Source organism: Amblyomma maculatum, chromosome 1 (genome assembly GCF_055883805.1).
Source record: "Amblyomma maculatum isolate TAMU_Amacu chromosome 1, ASM5588380v1, whole genome shotgun sequence".
Classification (NCBI taxonomy): domain Eukaryota; kingdom Metazoa; phylum Arthropoda; class Arachnida; order Ixodida; family Ixodidae; genus Amblyomma; species Amblyomma maculatum.
The window spans coordinates 470,002,681-470,018,289 of NC_139344.1; the positions used below are offsets into that span (position 1 = coordinate 470,002,681).

A 15,609-nucleotide genomic window follows, 5' to 3' on the forward strand; every position below is an offset into this window, starting at 1 on the left:
GACACCATCGCTTCAACCTAGTGGGCCCCTGCAAGCAACATTGTGGTATACGTGGCCATGCCCTCAACCTTCTCAAGTCATATATGTGCTCGCGATCCCAGTGTGTTGTTATCAATAATTGTCGTTCTGATGTGCTACAAATTTCGAATGGCGTGCCACAGGGCAGTCTTCTGGGTCCTATACTCTTTAACGTATATATTAATGATATTGTTAATATAAGCAACGAGATAAAATTTATTATTTACGCTGACAACACCAGTTTATTCTGCTCCTCTACTGATATTAATCAACTATCGGACTCTGCGAACAAGGTACTCGCTTCTTTGAAGGGATTGTCATGCTTAAATTCTTTTACGGTAAACAAAGAAAAAACAAGGGCAATAATATTTCATGCTAAGGGCAAACTAGTAGGGAATGCGCCACCTATATTTTTCGGCGGCTCAAGAGTCGAATATGTCCAATCATTCACATCACTTGGCATAGATTTTACACCCACAATGTCATGGGATACTCAGATAAACAAAGTCTGCACTAAGCTTTCTAAAATCATAGGTATTATCTCTCGTAATAAATATATTCTACCAACGAAGACAAAGCTTGACCTTTTCTATGCATTCTTTTTCTCCCACTTAGGATACTGCTATTTGGTGTGGGGACATACTATGTCCAATTTGCAAAAGCTTTTTGTTCTGCAGAAGAAAATGCTACGCGTTATAACAAATTCCTCCTATGACGCCCCAACCCGTCCCATACGGATGAAATACAAAATAATTACAGTACTTAAGCTGTTCGAGTACAGGTTTGCTTGTTTTTATAAAAAGCATACCGCACCAAATGACCCATTTTTGTCCCTCATTGTACAGAAATGCCATATCTGGACTTATAAAAAAAATCCAGATCAGGTATATCAGGAATTGGGCAGATATGGTATATTAGCACAGATCTAGGCCAGATAAGGCATATCTGCCCAATTCCTGATTTCGAATACCACATAAGGCATATCTGGTTGTATATGCCTGATCTGCCCAATTCCTGATTTCGAGTACCAGATAAGGCATATCTGGTCAGATATGCCTTATCTGCCCAATTCCTGACTTAAAAATCTAGCCCGCATGGCATGTAGGTTCAGAACTATAATCTATATATCTGCATATCAACATAACACTTTATTACAACACACACAAGACAATTTCAGTATCCCAGCTAAATGCACGCTCAATCAAGTTTGTCAAGGGAAACCTGAATTTCCCCTTTTATTTCAAACCTTACAGGAAAATAGGTTTGAAACCACAGGTTTTCTTTTTTTACTGCCTATATGGAATCGCTCAAAGACGGGCCTGAATGACCTCTGAATACCGAGGGTCAAAGACATACTCATTCGTTAGTAAATATTGAGATTCTACTCATTTAGGCGCGATACTATAACAAACTAATGGGATATCTGAACAGAATAATGTTTACACGAGAGGCTAAAGTGAAAGACATTAACCTAATAAATTAGATATTACATTTTTATTCTACTCTTTTACACACAGAGCTTTAACCAGTAAATGCTTTTAATTTGAGCTGGTTTACTTGCGATGCTAATAAAGTAAACGGCTAATAATCGAACTAGATTGATTGAAAAGGAATTTAAAGGTTTGTCAATATCCGGAAAAGGTACCGCTAAACCGCAGGGCGATAAAACACACTGCTGGGACTGCTGATAATACCTAAACCTTGGCAAAGTACATATAGGCTGTCAGGAAGTACTGGTGTTACCTTAAGTAGAGACTGCAGTGCAAAATGAGCGAACGCGCCTAACTCGTGGTTGCTTTTGAAATTAAGAGAGAAAACAAAGAAAAAAGCATGTTCGATGGCATTTGTCATGACAGCGACAGCTCTGCCCCTAAACCAAATCAAGCATGAAGCTACATAGGTAGTGCAAATAATAATAATAATAATAATAAACAACGAAGGACCCTACCCACCCACTGAAATTTGTTAAAATTGCTGGAGCGAAAGACAAATTAGCAACGGAATGTACGGGAAAATATCACATACTGGCAATTACCATTCAATTTACTGATTGGAAAATTTTTCCATCAAAGTAATAGTGAACAATATCCTGAGGCTGGCAAGTGCTAGTTCCCGACAAGAAATCTCATGCCCACAGTTTTGGTGATCGGGCGTGAAGATGAGGCGGCGCGATGAGGGTGCGATCCGACGCATTGGTGAAGATTTGACCGGGCCACCCAGGGCAGAAGCCGCGAAAAGCTCAATCGACCATCAGGTTCGCTGCCAAGGCTGGGGAGGCAGCTTCCAGCCGCAGTGGGAAACAGTAATTTCCTCTGTGCTGACAGTCAGACTGAAGCTCTTGTAGGTTCGCTGTCGCATTTTTTGTTATATGCACACAGCTAATAGCGAACAGGCGCTGGCACACACACACCAGCATACACAACATGCAGCACGCCCTCCAGCCGCACCGAACTCCGATGTCTGCCACCGCGAAAGGAACGAGACAAGTGCTTAGGCGCACGGAGTTGAAAGGGGGTGGGGAAAGAAGCAAGCACACACAAAACGGCGAGCTCACGGCCTACGCGGTATAGAGCGTGGCAGCGAGGAGGAGAGATGAAATGCGAGCCCGCGACACAGGGGCCGCCGCTGTTTGAGAGGGAACAGGCGAACGAGGGAGAGGAGGAGTCACTGTCTAGCCAGTGCGGCCCTCCACGTAGCAACCGCCAGCTGTCTCTGAGGGTGAGTCACCGTCTAGACAGCTCGGAGGGGGCCGTATACTGAACTGCCGTCATTTTCTTGATATTTTGAATCGCTCAACTTAACCGACCATGCGTTTGTGCACCGGATTGCCGCCGCATTTTAAATGAAAATGCGAGTTAGTAGACGGAAAGAGGAGCATGTAGCCATAATCCAGCGCCCTCCTGGATTAAGGAACACATGGTGTAATAATTATAGTGCAGCGAAATCAGCAGAATATTTAAAATATTAGGAGTCGTAGCTATTTTTTAAATTGGATACAATTAACACTAAGCATGCAGGCCATGCTGAGCGTAGAAAAATTGAAGCTCGACCACATGATGCCAATATTGAATATTTGCAGAAGGTAGACGAAAGCCATATATTGCAAATATACAATCACTATGGCGCCTACCTAATAAAGGCCCCGATGAGGTTATATAAAGTCCTTGTTGATGCCAGGCATACATGCCCTGGTCTGTCTATATAAAGTCATGAAGATGCCATATATGCCCTTTATCAGGCCACATAAGGTCGCGAGGATGCCATATATGCCCCTGATCAAGCCATATAAGGTCCCATTACCCGTTCAGATATGGATTATATGTTGCATGATATGGCCAAATCTGAGCCATATAAGGGCAACATTTTGCGCATATATGACCTTATCTGGCCCAGATAAGGTCTTATTTGCTGCCTTATATATTTATATCTGGCAGCATATGTTCCATATCTCGAGCAGATATGGGATTTCCGTAAGGGGTGCCACACAACACGCCCTACGCTACAAGAAACCCTGAAATGTTTGAGGTACCCAGATGTAGAACAAACTATGCTTTTTGTATGTTGAAATATATACTGCCAATGTGCTTGAACACTTTACAGCAACATGAACAAAATGACTTTTTCTTTCCTCCGATTAATGTTCACTGATTAGGTTGTATTGATAAGGAATGCGTCTATCGACAATTTACTTTTTCTTGTCATTGTATAATTTTTTTTTCTGTTTCAAAGCACTGTCTCATATTGTAACACGTGAGTTGTTCATTTTATATCGCACAAACTGCCGCTGCTGTTCATCGTCCTTACTGGTGGCGAAGCCCGTCAAGCGGTCATTGCGAGCTGCTTTTTTTTCGTCACCCGCGCTTTTTGTACGACAAAAGTGGAATAAACATTCATTCATTCATTCAATCTCAGTGCCGACTGAACCGTTTTCTCGTGTGGGCTTCGATCTTCTTGGGCCTTTTCCGACGTCGACGTCTGGAAACAAATGGATTGCTGTGGCAACTGATTATACTACCCGATATGCTGTAACCAGGGCCATCCCCACCAGCTGCGCCTCCGACGTTGCTGACTTTCTTTTGCATGACGTAATCTTGATTCATGGCGCTCCGCGTCAACTGCTCACAGATCGTGGCCGCTGTTTCCTTTCTAAAGTGGTTCATGACCTTCTCCGCTCATGCGCTACTCGTCACCAATTCACCACGGCCTACCATCCACACACGACGGACCGGAAGCCAAAGAAGCACGAGGGAACCAGGAGGGTAGTGGACGTCTCGGTGACGTAGGTCATAACGACGCTTTTGTGAGCACTCAGACGCGCTAAGGCGGTCTCGAGCAATGTGGCGGGCGGCATCAGCGCGGGCGATGGCGTCCGAAGCGTAACTACAGGAAGAGTTGTCAAGAGGCAGCAAGGTGTCGAAGGGGAGTAAAGGGTTGCGGCCGAAAAGTAGATAAAAGGGAGAGTATCCGGCGGTATCATGGCGTGAGGAGTTATAGGCGAACGTGACGAAAGGTAAGATGTCCCAGTCACGATGGTCATCGGACACATACATAGCATGTCGGTCAGTGTGCGATTAAGGCGCTCAGTAAGACCGTTCAGTAAGACCGCTCTGGCTTGGTCATCTCGCAGATCCGCAGATATCATGCTTGAAAAGAGGTTCGAATGTGAAGAAGCTGATATATGCTGCTCTGACAGATGCTGAGGCGTTAGAGCAGCAACTTCGCACTCCGCCAAAGGATCGAACCAGATCAGCAAGTGCGATGCCATGGGGTAAAACTTGGGTCGAGCGGCTAAAGTTAAGGACGGGAAGAGAGGTGCGGTTAGCAGTGACAGTCACAACGGTATGAGGGAGTATGATGTTGCGACGGAGAACAACATCGGTAATTGGGCAAGTGACGTATGTGCCGTCAGGAACTGCAGGGAACGGGGCCAGTGGAACATAAATAGCAGCTTCGGGTGGTAGACGAACAAATTCGGTGGATAGAAGGCGGGGCTTGACATCTGTGTTTTCGGGGCAGTAGGGAAGGTCTAAGCGAAGACCAGTTGAGCAATCAATCAGGGCAGAATGGGCCGTTAAAAAGTCGATGCCGAGGATCACGTCGTGAGGGCAGCGGTCGATAACAGTGAAGAGGACAAGGGTAGTGCGACCGGAAATACTCACGCGCGCAGTGCACAGTCCCACGACGGCAGCGACGCTTCCATCGGCGACACGAACGGCGGTTGAAGCGGCGGGTGTGACAACCTTTTTAAGACGGCGGCGAAAGGATGAGCTGAGGACTGAAATTTGGGCACCAGTGTCAATGAGGGCAGTAACAGGGGCACCTTCCACACAGATGTCTAGAAGGTTGCGGCGATGAGCGAAGGTCAGCAGAGGATTTTCGGGCCGGGTCGTCAATGCAGCATCACCTCCTGGAGCTGCATTGGTTAGTTTTCCGGAAGAGAGCCAGAGAAGTGAGGAGATGACGGACGGTGAGGTAAGGGCGAGCGGGACCTCCGGGTCTGAGGCGACGGTGAGCGGCTGGACATGCGCGGGGCTGGCGAGTTGAAGTCACGTACGAGAGCGCGTATCCCGGAAATGGTTTGGGTGTGGATATTCGGCGCTGCGATCAGGAAAGTAGCGGGGTCGAGTTGGCGGAGTCCAACGGCTGCGTCAATGACAAGAAATATGGCCGACACGTGAACAGTTGAAGAAGATTGGTCGGTCATCCGAGGTTCGCCATTCGTCCGGATTGCGGTAGCGGTATCGCGTCGGCAAGGGCGCAGTTGGAGCCGCAGCTGCTACCACCGGAACGGTTGGTTCGACAGATGGCTGTGCGTTAGGTTGGAACGAGGGCTGTACGGAAGACTGGCCAGAGTTGAAGCTCACGTTCGCGTTGAGGCCCACATTTGCGAACTCCTGGCGAACGACAGATTGTATTAAGGCTATAGTAGCATCTGCCGTCTGAGGAGCGAACGCAACGGGCGCCATAGCTTCTATCTCTCTTCGAACAATCCTGGTCAAGTTGGAGGGATGAGATGGCTGCTGCAGTGTTGGACTGTCTTCGTACGAAGACGTAGCAACTGTATTTGGCAAGCGGTCGAAGCGGGGAGTAATGCGACGGTGTTTTGCTTGCTCAAACTGCCGGCAAACTTGGATGACTGAGTCGACCGTCGGACAGTCTTTGCAAAGCAGCAGAATGTAAACATCGTTTGCAATGCCCTTTAATATGTGGCCCACTTTGTCTGACTCGGACATGGCGCTGTTCACTTTTCGGCATAAGGCTATAATATCTTGAATATAAGACAAATATGATTCCGTGGAAGACTAGGCACGGGATGCGAGGTCTTTATGTGCGCCGAGCTTGCGTCCGATCGGCTTGCCGAATAGATCGTGAAGCTTCTCTCTGCACATATCCCAGGATGTTATATCATCTCCATGTGTCTCACACCAGACGCGGCGCCGTACCCGCAAGATAGAAGATGACGTTTGCGAGCATGAGGGTCGCGTCCCAATGATTGTGCTTGCTTACGCGCTCGTACATACCAATCCAGTCTTCTACGTCGACATGGTCGGTGCCGCAAAAGGTGCCCGGGTCACGAGGCTGCGTCATGACGGCTGTGGAAGCCGGTGGTGCAGCTGAAGCTGATGTCGCGTCGGATGGCATCGTGATGGTACCAATCTGGCGGCCACTACGGAGATTCAGGTTTCCTACAGGTGCACTTCCAGCCATCCTCCACCAAATGGTAAGGGAAACTTACACAGCGGTAAACGCCAGATAACTCTCAGAAGCACACACCACCTGCACGAATCCAGCTTAGCCTCAGCGTCGTCTTCTTCACAACACCACACCAGTGCGTCGTCGTCATCTAGATATTGCACACCGTAACAATATTAACTAGCTGTGAATGACCTTGACTACGTCTGTGCGATATTAAACGATATCAAACAGACGTCGAATGTCTTTTTATCGGGCAGGATCAAACAAGTTGGCAGCGCGCCCACAAGGCGAATATTGTTACAATGAGCTAGAAGATTGAGTTCTTCTTATTCAGTTAAATTCTATGACTTAGTTTGCCGGCATACAGTGAGCTAAAATATGACTTCTAGCTCAGTATAGTTGCCGATAGTATTGTTCTTTAGAGTGAAAGTGCTTGGAGCAGCAGAAATTTCTACCCATCAAAATAGTCGTCATGTGAAAAACGCAGTTCCAATCGTCCTTGCATGCACTAATAATAGGCCCGGAAGTTAAGTGTTCACAATATATTAGTTTTTCTTAAACATTGTGATTTCTCGTTTTCATTTAATTTAATCAGTTACTACAGTCCAACGTTGCCTTAGTCGCCCACCGTAGCCGCGCGCTGTTGAGGCCACGGAGAAGGAAGCCAATGCAGTGCTTTTGGCCAGGTAATTCCAGCAGTAATCGGCTAGTAAAGTGCAGAACTACTATCCAGACATAGACCAAACTATTTCTACGCACAATCAAAGCTTATGCTTCAGAGTATTTGCACGCGCGAACTGGTTTCGAAGGCGGCGTCGTTTGGTGCAGTGCATATATAGAGTTCCGAAACTCTTGGTCCGTTCGTTTCACCTGCACTACGTGAACTGGTTCACGTGGTGCTGAACTTCACCATTCGTTTCAGCGATGCAAGATGGCGCCCTCTGTACCACGCCGTTCGTTTCAAAAAGTGCAGACATCGTGCAGGTGAAGTTCACGAAAAGTTCAGCAAAACTGTGCACCTCCTCAGCAGTCAGTGCCGAAATGGTGCAGCTGCAGCCGCCGCATGAAAGCAGACGACAGTTTGAGCGACGATGGCTTGCGTGTTGAGATAAACAGTGAAGCAACCATTATTCCACTCGTCAACGAGAACGGTGCCTGTGTTTGCCAGAGAAACGAAGACGCGTACTTCAAACCATGTCTACCAAGTAAGCAAGTACGTGCGTTATGGTTCATGCTGACTTCAGTTCGTGATCGAAGTTCGTTTACGTTTCGTGCCAGCGGCCGCATATGGTGCGCATACGCATACATTGATCGAGGCTGGTTCGGGTCAACGCTTCATTGCGATGTGCTGTTTGAAAATTGATCTTATTCGGCATGCTGGCGCCGGTTGATGTGAGTGGCAGTATAATTAACAGATAGCCGACCACATGCGGTCGGCTTTTGTACATATATGCATCGCATATTCATGAATGAATGAACTCTATCGCCTGTGTATATGCCGCTCGATCAACGGCGCTAATCATCCCAAACATGAAGATTTTCAAGTATACCACACCGCCTTAAGTACGTCTTGTACGTGCAAATGCATATATATGCACCTTTTGCCGCAGCCGGCGATAGAAGCGCACATGCATGATTTAAATATATAATCAGCATGCATCACACCGCATGCTAATCATCCCAAACATGAAGATTTTCAAGTATACCACACCGCATTAAGTACGTCTTGTGCAAATGCATATATATGCACCTTTTGCGGCAGCCGGCGATCGAAGCGCACATGCATGATTGAAATACATAATCAGCATGCATCACACCGCATGCGTGTGTCTACTTCTTGAGTATGCGTAGCCGATATTTTGGCGAACTCGATCGTGTTCTCGTTGACAAGTGGACAAGTGCCGTTTATTACAAAGCACAGGCCCGATTTTTCTATGACTAGGCTTCACTTTTCGGCCACGCGGCTGGATAGTGTCAAAACTTCGTTGTCTTCTGCTATTTGAAAATTCATCAAGTTAACCGGAACGTTGGCGTTGCTGAGGCGATGTTGCACACAGCCGGCCGCAGCTTGTTGGCGACGCAAGGTTAGCAGACGGCCCGGCCTGTACTCCACCATTCGTTTGTAAGTAGCTGGTGCCGATGCTGCACCTGAACTGCTGGAACTGGTGCTGCACGCTTGCGGCACCGCCAAGGTCAATTCTACAATGGCACCGCGGCACCACCGCAGAACTTTACGGAACTCAGTGCAAAGAGTGCAGCTGACACGAACAGACCTTCTATGGCGCAGTGTAGGATGGATCAGTTCAGTTCAGGCGTTCAGTCGTGTCCGACTCTTCGTGACCCTATGGACCATGTCACGCCACGCTTTCCGGTCTCTCACTATCTTCTTAACATCACATAGCTTCATCTGCAATGCCTCGAGAATGCCATCTAACCATCGCGTTCGCTGCCTACCCCTTCTCCGGCGACCCTCAACCTTTCCCAACATCAAATCCTTCTCCAGCGACTCCTCTCTTCTCATCAGATGACCAAAGTAGCTGAGCTTTAACTTTAGAATTTGACTCTCCAATGAGCAGTCAGGGTTTATGGTCGACAATATCGACTGATTTGATCTTCTGGCAGTCCAAGGAACTCTTAAGGGTTTTCGCCAGCACCACAATTCAAACGCGTCAAATCTTCGGCGGTCAGCCTTTTTCACAGTCCAACTCTCGCATCCATACATCACAACTGGAAAGACCATAGCACGGGTTATACGGATCTTGGTTGGCAGACTAATGTCTCTGCTCTTTACTAGGCGGTCAAGTCTAACCATTGCTCTCTTTCCCAGAAGCAGGCGTCTCCTAATTTCATGGCTGCAGTCTCCTTCCAAGGTAATCTTGGCGCCCAAGAACAGAAAATCTGTCACAGCTTCCACTTCTTGTCCATTGATGCTCCAGGACTTGATAGGGCAAGACGCCATGATCTTCGTCTTTTTAATGTTCAGTTTAAGCCCAAACTTCTCACTCTCTTCTTGTACGCGCATCAGAAGTCTCTATCATCCGCATATCTAAGGTTGTTGATACGTTTTCCAGCAATCTTCACTCCAGCTGAAGACTGGTCCAGACCGGCCTTCCTTATGATGCACTCTGCATATAGGTTAAATAAGCAGGGCGACAGTATGCAGCCTTGCCTCACCCCTTTCTCAATCGGAAACCAATCAGTAAGACCATGCCCAGTTCTGACTGTGGCCTCTTGCCCTTCATAAAGGTTCCTGAGGAGACAGATGAGGTGAACAGGAACTCCCATCTCTTGGAGAGCTTGCCACAATCTGCTGTGATCTACGCAGTCAAACGCTTTCGCATAATCAATAAAGCAGAAGTAAATGGGTTTCTGGAACTCTTGCTTTTTCCATGATCCAGCGAAGGTGGGCAATTTGGTCTCTAGTTCCTCTGCCCTTGCGAAACCCAGCTTGCACGTCCGGAAGCTCCCGATCCACATACTGCTGCAGTCTACCTTGCAGGATTTTTAACATCACCTTGCTAGCATGCGAAATAAGCGTGATCGTGCGGTAGTTGGAACAATCTTTGGCACTGCCTTTATTTGGAATGGGGATGTAAACTGACCTCCTCCAATCCTGTGGCCACTGCAGGGTTGTCCAAATCTTTTGACATAATGTATGCAGTGTGTTAACAGCGTCGTGGTTGAGGTTTTGAAGCAACTCAGCTGGTATACCATCAATTCCGCTAGCTTTGTTCTTAGCAAGGCTGGCTAAGGCCCATTCCACTTCACTCTTCAGGATGCCCGGCTCGAGATCAGTAATCACAACCGTCCTATGTTGGGTTTGCACATCTGGGTCCTTCTTGTACAGTTCTTCTGTGTATTCCTGCCACCTCTTCTTTATCTCTGAGGCTTCAGTGAGGTCCTTGCCTCGTTTGTCCTTTATCACGCCCAGCTTAGCACAGAAGCTTCCTTTGATATCTTTGATTGTCTTATACAGAGCTCTTGTGTTCCTTAATTGGCTGTTGTCCTCAACTGCTTGACACTGTATGTTCAAGAAGGCATTCTTATCTCTCCTTGCTATTTTCTGAAAATCCGCAATGAGAACCTTGTATCTTTCTCTTTCCCCCATACCTTTTGCCATCCTCCTTTCCTCCGCTATTTGCAAAGCCTTTTCAGATAACCAGTTTGCTTTTTTGCATTTCTTTTGCTTTGGAACTACCTTAGTAGCAACTTCTTGTATTATATCACGAACATCAGTCCACATCCCTTCGGGCTCTTTGTCTTCTAGATCTAATTCTTGAAATCGATCCCTCACTTCCACAGCATATTATAATGGAATCTGATCCAGATCATACCTGAAAGGCCTTCTAGTTTTCTGCGTTTTCCTCAATCGAAGCTTAATTTTGGCAACAAGAAGCTGATGATCGGTGCCACAATCGGCCCCTGGCCTTGTTTCTACTGCTTGTATAGCGCTTCTCCATCTCTGCCGCAAATAATATAATCGATCTGATTCCTGTACAGAACGTCCGGCGAAATCCATGTGTACAGGCGCCTCTTGTGCTGTTGAAAATGAGTATTCGCTATGGCCAGGTTGTTTTCTTGACAGAACTCTACTAGCCTCTGCCCAGCTTCATTTGGCTCACCAAGACCGAACTTGCCTGTAATTCCGGATATTTCTTCACTCCCGACCTTAGCATTCCAGTCTCCTATGAGAAAAACGACGTCTGATGATGGGGTGAGGTCTAAAAGGCATTGTAGGTCCGCATAAAATCTCTCAACGTCAGCTTCTTCAGCAGCAGTGGTCGGTGCATAGACTTGGATAACTGTTATGTTGAAAGGGTGACCTTGGATCCGAAGTGAAATCATTCGGTCGTTTTTGGGGTTGTACCCTAGCACTGCTTTGCCCATTCTTTTGTTTACTATGAGAGTGACCCCATTCCTTCTCTTGGATTCGTGCCCACAATAAAAAACATAATGGTCGCCGGAGTTAAATTCTCCCATTCCGGTCCACTTGAGCTCGCTGATACCCAAGATATCAATGTTCAATCTGTCCATTTCTCGCTTGACGATATCCAGTTTACCTTGCGTCATAGATCTTACATTCCATGTTGCTATGTGATATATCTCCTTGCAACATCGGACTTTCCGGTCGCTTCCCGACACACCCACAACTGAGCGTCCTTTTGGCTTTAGCCCAGCCGCTTCATTCGTCCTGGAGCTACTAGGAATCGCCCTTTGTTCATCCCCATGTGGGACGCCTTCCAACCTGGGGGGCTCATCTTCCGACGCCATATAGGTATTGTGACTGGCCATAGGGTTTTCTTGGCAGGAAATACTGGAGTGGGTTGCCATTACCTTCTCCAGTGAATCACATTTTGTCAGAACTCTCTGCCGTGACCTGTCTATCTTGGGTGGCCCTACACAGCAGAGCTCACGACTTCATCGAGTTTCGCAAGCCCCGCCGCCACGACAAGGCAGTGATCCATGAAGGGGGTAGGATGGATAGATGGATGGAATATAGGAGCGTCCCCTTTGAAACGGGGAGGCAGTAGTGGCTATCATGCTCATTTTTCTCCCTATATCTTAATGATTGATTTAGATTGGTTTACTAAACCATCATTCTGTTTATTAAATTTTTGTTTCTACATTACTAACATTATGTCACTTCTCTGCTTTTAAGCCACCAATCTTCTAGTCGTTTTTTGCTAGTTTCCACCGCCGGTTTATTCACCCGGCCACTGGTATCTCTAAACCCCAGAGCTTCATGAACAGTGATTGCGCCTGCATCAACTTCCGGATGGATACCATTACATTCGAGTATAATATGGTCAATTTTGTTTCACTGGAGTTACCAAATACAGCACATGCGTCATCTCCATTGTTAAATTTCTTTTTGTAGCTGCGTGTTCTAAGGCACCTTGATCTAGCTTCAAAAAGTAGGGCACTGCCTCTTGAGTTATCAAAGAAATCTTCCTTCCTGATCTGCATTTCCCACTTTCGGTATAATTCCACTTTCTTTTCCATCGAATTTATCCAATTTTTACCTTCTGTGTTATTCACCTGTTGCTTAATGCTCTTTATTTCTCCGTCCTTGTGACTAGCATACTTACTAGTCTTTTCCTCCATTGTGAGTCAACGCTTTTTAAGTACAGGTATTAAATACTTTAGCTGCCCATCTGTTACTGTCCAGTTTCCTCAGGCGTTCCGCATATAATATTTTACTCTGAGCATCCCGTACAATTCGAAAGATGCCCAGCCATATCGCCCTTTGGCCTTAAGTGATTGCTCATGCTTTCCAATGTATGCCAATCCTTCGTTTACCCATACCCCTAGATATTTATATTCTGCTACTCTAGGTATTTCATTGCCTTGTATTTTAAGACCCTGATCAGTTGAGCCGTTGAAAATCATCAGACCCGACTTAACTGCGCTAAAACTGAAGCCTAGAGCGTCAATCGCAGGCAACGTTTTCGCAGGCAAGGTCAATCGCAGCGCCACCTTTGTTTACAAGCATGACGCCTGTCTAGTTTACTGTATCCAAAGCAATCCAAAGCAAGTTCTTTGGATTCAAAATGGCGCTCTGCTGCGGTTGCTAGAGCTACTACAGCCACTACAGCTCCGATGGTAAAGCTACTTGACCCAGAAGTTGTGGGTAGTTTATTTCTAATGATTTATTCAAGGCACAGTGGCTCATCAACATTAACCAGTTCGCAACGGGCTACAGGTAAGTTTCCTAGAAGTATTTAGTTCTGTGGGAAGAAAAGACCCCTGAGGCATCGTTGCGACAGCGAGCAAGTGTCGTTTTTGTATCGCAGACATTTTTGCGGGCACAGCCGACTCCACTGATGCAAATAAAAGAAAAAGTTATTTGTTTTTGCCCCCTTACCTGTGAGTGCGTCTACTGCGCTTTTGCTTAAACGCTTTCGTAAGCATCATCAGCGCCCGGCGCCCGCGAGGCTTCTTTTGGAAAGGCTCTGCGGATTGGACTGCAGCAGACATTAATTGCCAGTCTACTCCTGCAATATCTCCCAAAAGATGGCCACCGCATACTATCACACACCATTCGCGTGCTTCTCGTGAGCTCTGGTTCACGCTATGTGGTGGAAATGGAACTTCTGCTTGCTAAAGTTAGTGAAAAACTGGCTACTCCACACCGGCAGGTTGTTGCAAAACCTCCATCTTGCGCTTACTGTGTGCTGCAGCACGAATTGCTTTCACACCAGTCGGGTGAAAACCAAATTTTTTTCCCGAAAGTAGGTGTTTTAAAGAATATGATTTTTTCCAGCGCACAAATTTGAGTAAACCATGGCTTAACGGATAACTCGCTCTTATTCTAGTTTGAACTGATTTTAGACCTCATCTAACACAATTGTTATCTATGGTGTGGCTAAATTTTATAATAAATTAGGAAAGTACATTATAGAAACCTGGGGCCAAATTACGCTCCAATCACATCAAAAAAACTGTCACAAATTAATCAGCTAGCCACACTCCTATTAGTCGATTCTGACTGGTGGATGTACAGCTAGAACACGGGAGCGCGCGGCCTCAGCGCTTTGCAAAGCTTTCACTGATACCGGTGATAAGTCACCGGTGATAAGTATCAGTTGTAAAGGAGCATGCAAAAAAAAAAAAAAAAAAAAAAAGAAACTTGGCCAGCTATTTTTTCTGAGTATACACCTGTTGCCATCCATTCTCATCCTCTGTTCGTGGCAGTGCTTTGTGAAATGCGAAGGCCACGCGCTTCCATATTCCCTCTCATATTGCTTCTAGCTTACTTAAACTACGGCATTTCATCCTGGGGTAACGCCTATTATGTTCATCTTTGGCCATTAATAAAACTGCAAAAGCAAGCCATACACATCATAACTTCTTCCCCTCGAACGTCAGACCCGTCGCACAATTTGTTCATGAATATAAATGTTCTACCCCTCTCGGCTCTTTATCTTTATAATATCGGTATTCTGTTCTTTAAGATTCTTCACCATCAGCTCCCATTTAGCATTTTTCCTCCCGATATGATCAAAAACAACAGCGTTACACGGTTCGCTCTACGTAATAATTTTCTACTACATAAGGTCAGTACTAACTACAAGAAACAAGGCCTTCAATTTTCATCCATATCATTTCGGAATTCTTTGAATTTCGACAATAAGCAAACTAAGACACTTTCTGTGTTCAAGTTGAAATTAAAAAAATTTCTTAATTTGTGATTTCTTTATTTATCTTTTGTGTTGCGGAATTCGTAAGTGTTTCTGTACTCTTTTCTGTATTCTGTTTCTGTATCTAAATTTGACGGCAATGCACTCTTTACCATGCATTTCGTTATTTATTTTCAGTGTTGCTTCATAAATTTTTTTTACAATAATATTATTCTTTATGTTGCCTATCGAAATCTATTACCATGGGAGGTCCCACCTGCGGTCTTATACCATGGGACCTCTCGCTGTATATTCTTGTATGTTGTTTTTTGATTCAAAAATAAACTTTCAACTTCAACTTCAGCTATACCTGTCAACCAACAGAAGTGGAGGCTGGTTGACAGGTTTGTAACAATTTTTGTGATGTAATCAGAGCGTAATTCGGCACAGCTTCTGTTCAGTGCCTGATGATCATCGTGACAAGCATTACCCATTGCAACAACACCCTGCTCCAAAGCCTGTGGTGCATTTAAAATGGTCGCTGTGATTTTGGACATATCTTTTAGCAGTGTATTTCCAGAAGCAAGCAGAGGTCAAAATATGCTGCAGTAACATCACAAAAACTGTTACAAGCTTGCAACAAACCGATCGGCTAGCCGCGCTCTATTGACCAATTCTTGACCAGCGGATGTGTCGACTAATAGGAGTGGGGGCTGATTTACCGGTTTGTGGCAATTCTTTGGGATATGATCGGAGTGTAATTTGGCTGATTCTT

General features: G+C 45.8%; 1 protein-coding gene across 3 annotated transcripts in view; it reads left to right on the plus strand.

Annotated features, from left to right (window-relative positions):
- Positions 1-8,563: 8,563 nt before the first annotated feature.
- The window catches only part of Sting (transmembrane protein sting), an 89,822-nt gene continuing 82,776 nt past the window's right edge, over positions 8,564-15,609 (plus strand). Inside the window, exon 1 of one of the 3 annotated variants that reach the window (XM_084605318.1) lies at positions 8,564-8,836. The gene's annotated coding sequence lies outside the window, so the exon portion shown is untranslated. Of the gene's footprint in view, positions 8,837-13,246; positions 13,418-15,609 lie in introns of those variants that run through there. The other 2 variants (XM_084605311.1, XM_084605326.1) reach the window with 2 other exon arrangements.